Source organism: Nannospalax galili, unplaced genomic scaffold (genome assembly GCF_000622305.1).
Source record: "Nannospalax galili isolate Female #2095 unplaced genomic scaffold, S.galili_v1.0 scaffold510, whole genome shotgun sequence".
Classification (NCBI taxonomy): domain Eukaryota; kingdom Metazoa; phylum Chordata; class Mammalia; order Rodentia; family Spalacidae; genus Nannospalax; species Nannospalax galili.
The window spans coordinates 2,101,758-2,108,246 of record NW_008329677.1 but is presented as its reverse complement, the minus strand read 5'-3'; positions in this window follow the sequence as shown (position 1 = coordinate 2,108,246).

Sequence of the window (6,489 nt, the reverse complement as noted above, 5' to 3'; positions counted from 1 at the left end):
GCCTTTGAGAGGGAACTGACACTGATTCTAACCACTCCAACAGCTATCAAAATACCTGAAAGCAAATCCTGAATCCATAACTCTAGAGTCCAGCCGTGGCAGACAAAAGAATAATGAGGAACCCAACAGAGGGATGCTTGGAAGCCCTTGTCAAGAAATTCCAATGGACTCTCATATGAACATTTGAAAATTGCCCTGTTCTGACTTTTTTCTAGTTCCCTGTCTAGAACGTGTAATGCTAATTACGCTTGCCTTTACTTCTCCTTTGCATCTCCTAGTCACAATTCAAGGACTTTCTTTTCCCTTCAGAGATAAGAGTTATGCAATTTGGGAGTCTTTTAGACAGACCTACTGAAGGGATCCCCAATTGCCTCACTCTGCGTCCCTGTTCAGCATGGAAGAAGCCAGAGCTGTCTGTATCCTGATTCCCTACTGGCAATTTGGGTAACCTCTTCAGAGGATGGTGTGATAAGAATAGGAGGTAGGAATTAGCTAGGTAGTTAGCTAATTTTCTTTGGGTAAAAAGACCCCAAAGAAAAGTAGCCAGTTTCTTGGCTAAAACTCACAATGTCCTTGGGCCTCTTAACAACATACTCTGTTCCAAAGACCAAAAATGTTGAAAGTATTTGGGAGCGTTTATCTAATCCTTAAAAGATTTTAGGGTTACCTCTTCAGAAGGAGGAATGTTACAGCAGCCAAAAGCCCCATAAAAATTAATAATAAAAGAAGAAGAAAGAGTACATGAAGTTATCAGAAAAAAGTGATGGAGAGATTTGGGAGGAGTTGGAGGGGAGGGAGTGGGAATGGATTTGATCAAAACACCTTGTCCTAGCTTGTTTCTTCACTGCTGTGACAAAACACTCTGACTACTACCAACTTGGGGAGCAAAAGGTTTATGTATCTTCTATCTCCTGGGTCACAGTTCATCAGGGAGCCCAAGGTAGGAACTCAGGGCAGGAACCTGGAGGCAGGAGCTGGAGCACAGGTCATGGAGGAACACTGCTTACTGGCTTGCTTCCCTGGCCCTTTCTCAGCTTGCTTTCTTATACAACACAGGCACACCTGCCCACAGTGGGCTGGGCCCTCCCCCTCCCCCTCCCACATCACTCAACAATCAAGAAGATGCCCCATGGACGTGGCCACTGGCCAGTCCAATGAAGGCAATTCCCCAATTGAGGCTCCTTCAACCCAGATGTGTCAAGTTGACGCTAAAGCTGTCCAGCACACACCTTATATGCACGTATGAAATTCTCAATAAATTGTTTTTTTTAAACTGCTTTATTCAGATATATTCAGCCTGCCTTGTTTAATTGAAAGTCATAATGAGATTTAATTTCGGTGGTGAATCCCTTTGTTAGCAAATCTGAAGAGAGATTATTGCATCCTGTTCATTTACCGTTTTATAAAAAATAAATGTTTAAGCAAAGACACCTACCCATCTAGGCTGTTTCATTACCAAGAATGTACCTAGGCATATCAGTACATATATTTACTGTGCACTTTGTGCTTCCACATTATCAGGAGGAAAAGAAACAGCAATAACAGATGAGACGCCAAGCTGTTTGCGTCTGTTGAATGTGGAATTTTGCAATGATGGATGTGAATCTGGGTCAGCACTACTTACAGAAAGCACATGGTGTTTTGTTTCAATGAGCAGGAAAATGTTTTCTCATTAAATGTGGTAAAATGCTTGCAGTTTTTTTCCGACTAAGCAGTAAAAGGAATTACTCACTGTAAAATGATAAATAAGAAGTTCTATGAGTCATCTTCAATGCAAGGAAAATGTGCAGCTGTGACAGGAACTGTATTTTCCTTGGTGTTAAAAATAAAATCAAATGCACTGAAATGGAAATCAATAAAGTGTATCCTAGAACTGCAAGGAACAGTGGAACTCTTAGGGAGTTTAGTGTAGTTTATGCTTTTCAAATACGTTCACTGAAATGACTGCACCAACAATGTAAAAAGATGCTTCTATTCTATTTTTTCCTTCTCTTCCTCTTCTTCCTCCTCAATTTGCTCTGTTTATTATACATTCCATAAATTTTGACTGACACATTCAGTTATGTAGCTGCCATTACAACCAGTCCCATCTCCCCCTTTCCCTAATTTCTCTGTGTTCCCCGGCCCAGCCCTAGGTCATTACTGTTCCATTTTCTGTTCATAACATTTTTCTTTTCCAAAATGTCATATAAACAGAATCATCCAGTACAAAGACTTTGGACTCTGGCTTAATAGTCACAAGTGGAGCACAAGTTTTCATTTCTCTGGGCCAAGTGCCCAGGATCACAGTTGCTGGGTTAAATGTTCAGTTTATAAAGAAACTACCAGGTTGTTTTCCAGAAAGGTTTTACCATCCCACATTCCTACCAGCTACATACAATTGACTCTGATTTGAAACTTCTGTGTTAAACTGCTGACATGGTCAGAGACCGAGTTCAAAATGTATGCATTATCAAAAATATTTGTAAATTTTACAAAGACCCTTTAACAAAATAAGGTTGGAGAGATGGTTCAGTAGTTAGAGCACTTGCTGCTCTTGCAGAGGACACAGGTTGGGTTCCCAGCACCACATGGTAACTCACAACCATTTTTTAATTCCAGTTCTAGGGAATTTGACATCCTCTTCTGGCCTCCATAGGTGCCAGGAACGCATGTGGTGCACATACATGCAAGCAAGGCATTCATACACATAAAAATAAATGAATCTTTTTAAAAAGGGGAAAAATAAAAACCCAGGTACCCACAAACAAAGGGAAGAGTGGAATTGGGAAATTCTTTTTGCATGAGTGTATGTGTGTGCATGTTGGTGACTATGCACTTGGGTGGAGGAGGGGGGGAGGGACTCATCTGTGTATAGAGATCAGAAATTGATGTCAAACTTCTTCAATTTCCTTTTTTTTTTTGAGTCAAGGCCTCTCTCTGAACCTGGAGCTCAGATTCTAGAATGGCTGGCTGGCCAGCAAACCTCAAAGATCCTCCTGTCTCTAACTCCCCAGCATTGGGATTATAGGTACACACCACCATGCCAGGCTTTTTTACATGGGTTCTGGGGATGTATCTCAGGTTCAAATGCTTACTGACTGAGCCACACCCCCAGCCTCGGAATTGGAAAATTCTAATTAAAAGTGGCATTATGGCTGGGTGTAGTGGCACATGCCCTTAATCCTAGCCCTCAGGAGGCAGAGGCAGGCAGATCTCTGTGAGTTCAAGGCCAGCCTGGTCTACATAGCAAGTTCCAGGACAGCTGTGGCTATAAGGGAGACCCTGTCTCAAAAACAAACAAACAAACAAAAAAACACAAAAAAGTGACATTACATCTACTAAATTATAGACTTAAAACTAAATTAGTGGGAGTAGGTTGTAACACATGAAAATATCAATCATTCAAGCAACACACCTAATCAGGAGAATGGAGTATAGGAAGCAATCACAATGATCAGGACTGGGATTGTAGTTCAGTGGCAGCATAGATGCCTAGCACGTGCAAAGCTCCAGGTTTTATTTCCAGTATTAAAATACTGAAATCATATTTAAGATCTATACAATAGTACACATATCTTAAACTTCAGAGGCAGGGGCTGGAGAGAAGGCTCAGCAGTTAAGAGCACTGGCTACTCTTGCAGAGGACCCGGGTTTGAGTCCCAGTACCCACATGTCAGGTAACAACCACCCATAACTCCAGTTCCAGGGGAATCTGACACCTTGTTTTGACTTCTGTGGGCATTACAGGACACGAGTGCACTTACATACATGAAGGCAATACACTCATACACATAAAATAAAAAAAACCCAAGCCAGGCAGGTGGCTCATGCCTTTAAGCCCAACACTTGGGAGGCAAAGGCAGGCAGATCTCTATGAGTTTGAGGGCAGCCTGGTCTCTATAGTGAATCCAGACCAGATGGGGCTACAGGGAGACCCTGTCTCAAAAAGACCAAAAATAAAATAATAAAATAAAATAAATAAAAATAAAAATACAAAACCCTAAAAACTTCGGAGGCAACTTTTAGGCACTCAGATTGCTGACTGCTTGGCAAACTCTTCAGTATATTTAAAGATTTACTTTTTTTTTACATTATTTATTTAATAACCACATGATTAGAAGCATTTCATTACAGCTTTAACATATTCAATAACAATTTCCAGAGCAAAGATACATCTCTTTCAAAAGTGGCTGTAAATTTTTAGGTTCACAGTTGGATTAATACATTTATACAATATTGAACTCAGTATAAACCCTATAAGACACAAAATTGAATGAGGTTTTAACCTTCAAAAAAGATCTCTATTTCATTTTAACATATACTGTTTCCTACAGAAAAATTCATTTTTAATTACACTAACACTTAGATGTTTGCACAAGCGTCTCTAATCTCTAGGTGTCTGATTATTACTAGTCACAGTCAGTTACACTCGGATCCTTGGCACCTGAGTATGGATATAAAGTATCAGGTAGATTTCAATGATAATGTTTTCACCTCTACTAATTAACATGAATCAAATTTTTATGCTTCTTTCTCAAATATAACTTTTTTTAAATTTTTTTTCTGTATATATCATGTAGAACATCCCAAACAATCTTATTCATCTATATACCCACTTCCCAAATGGTGCCCTCCCATAGTCTACCCCCCCACTGGAGCCCATATACTCTGTCATCCCTGTTACTGTCCATTGTGTTGTTGGCACCCCCAGCCACTCCCCAATGCTTGTTCATCTGCTGAATTTAGTCAGCCTATCTAGAGTTCCTTGTTTTAGGGAGATCAGCTGCCCCTCATCTAGCAGCAATCAGTTGTCAATATTCCTTTAGATAAGATTGGGGTCTGCTGTTCATTTTCCCAGTTCTATGCTGGGTTACTGTCTGGGAGTCTCTTGGGTCACCCTGGCCAAAAACTCGAAGGTATCTCCTGTCTGGCATTGTTTCTTGTTATGTAGCCTTTAGCTATACACATGGACTCTCACTGTTTTTATGAAGTTGCATACACCAGAGTTTGATGAATATATGTTCATGATTGTAATATCTTTTTGGTTTATTGTTCCTTTGATCAGAATGAAGTGGTCCTCCTTATCTCTTCTGACTAGTTTTAGTTTGAAGTCTATTTTATCAGCTATTAGAATTGCAAGGCCTGCTTTTTTCTTAGTACCATTTGCTTGGTATATTTTTTTTCCAACCTTTCACCTTAAGGCATGCCTGTCCTTGAAAGTGAGATGAGTTTCTTTCAGACAACAAAAAGATATATTTTTTTTATTTTAACAGTTTTGGTATTCTTTTTTTGTTTGTTTTTTGTTTAATTTTATGTGTATGAGTGAATTGCCTGCATGTATGTGAGTGCAAGGCACCTGTGTTGTACATTGCTGCAGAGGTCAGAAGAGGGCTTTGGATTCCCCTGGAACTGAAGTTAAGGATGGTTGGTAGCCACCATGTGGGTGCTGGGAATAGAACCCGGGTCCTCTGCAAAAGCAGTCAGTGTTCTTAACCACTGAGCCATCTCTCCAGCCCCTGGGTTTTGTTTCTTAATCCATTCAACTGGTCTGTGTCTTTTGACTGGGGAGCTTAGTCCATTGATATTTAAAGTTATTAATGAAAGATGTGTATTGAATCCTGTCATTTTTTTCTGTTCACATTCTTGGTATAGCTGTGCATTTCCAGTTATACCTTCACTGAGTTTCTTCCCATAACCCCATTGGGTATAGTCATTCCTTTTGTCAGCTCTTTGTATTGCTTCAAGAACTCTCTGAAGGGCTGGACATGAATTTTGTGGACATGAATTCTTTCAGCCTATTTATGTCATGGAAGATTTTTCTTTCCCCTTTGACTATAATAGACATTTTGGCTGTGTAAAGTAATCTGGGTTGGCATCTGTGGTCATTTAGAACTGGGAATACTTTGGTCCAGGCCTTTCTGGCTTTCATAGTTTACACTGAAAAGTCAGCTGTAATCCTAATGGGTTTTCCTTTTTATGTGACTTGTCTTTCTTTTGCAGCTTTCAGTATTGTCTCTTTGTTCTGTATCTCTACTGTTTTCACTATGTTGTACTGTGGAGAGTTTCTTTTCTGGTCCCGTCTGTTGGTGTTCTATATGCTTCTTGTATTTTTATGGGCATGTCTTTCTTTAATTTTGGGAAATTTTCTTCCATGATTCTGTTGAAGATCTAGTCCATGCCATTACCTTGGGATTCTTCTCCTTCCTGTATGCCTATGATACATAAGTTTGGTCTTTTTATGGTATCACACAATTCCTGCATATTCCATTCTTGTGATCTCTTAAGTTTTTCATAATCTTTGCTTTAGTGGTCTAGTTCATCCATTTATCTTCCAGTCTTGATACTCTGTTTTCCATTTCGTTCATCCTATTGGTGTGGCTTTCTCCTGTTGTTTCTAATTGGCTTACTGAGTGATTCACTTCCTTTTTCATTTCATCCTGAGTATTCTTCATTATTTCTAACTGTTTTCTGAATTCATTCAGAAGTTTATCACTGTCTTCTTTCAGT